The sequence below is a fragment of the Nanorana parkeri genome, unplaced genomic scaffold (assembly GCF_000935625.1).
Source record: "Nanorana parkeri isolate BGI_ZX_2015 unplaced genomic scaffold, ASM93562v1 scaffold1091, whole genome shotgun sequence".
Taxonomy (NCBI): domain Eukaryota; kingdom Metazoa; phylum Chordata; class Amphibia; order Anura; family Dicroglossidae; genus Nanorana; species Nanorana parkeri.
In genome coordinates, this window is record NW_017307359.1 from 28915 (window position 1) to 29310 (window position 396).

Here is a 396-nt window from a genome sequence, read left to right on the forward strand (position 1 = left end):
TCATAGATTACTTGTTGCCGCCTCACCAGGAAGATCTCTCACAATGTTCTCCTCACGTTATAAATGATCTTACATATACGACGTCACAAAGTACTTGGTGACGGTGTCATCGGGGAACGGCTGGCCGTGTTCTCCCGGCAGATCTTCCACCTTCCAGCGGTCCCCGAAATTTTTCTCCAACCTCCAGGACTTCAATCCCTCTGAAAGACAATAAAAATGATACAAAGTAACACAATGTGACAAACAGGGAAACCCATTTCTGAGAAGCTTCTATTCGGGTTCTGAGCCTCGGCCGTGTTTTATTTCAGGCGTGGGAACGACGGCAATAAATCTGGGGGAGGGGAGGGGGGTCTTTATAAAATAATAAATACATCGCAGAGGATATTCGTGGAGCGA

The 396-nt window shown here is 46.7% G+C and overlaps 1 protein-coding gene and 1 pseudogene across 1 annotated transcript in view; one reads left to right on the top strand and one right to left on the bottom strand.

The window, feature by feature from the left end:
- Positions 1-396, top strand: part of MAD2L2 (MAD2 mitotic arrest deficient-like 2 (yeast)) — a 31464-nt gene that overhangs the window by 24438 nt on the left and 6630 nt on the right. The window lies entirely within an intron of this gene.
- Positions 1-396, bottom strand: part of LOC108796311 — a 9417-nt pseudogene that overhangs the window by 7629 nt on the left and 1392 nt on the right.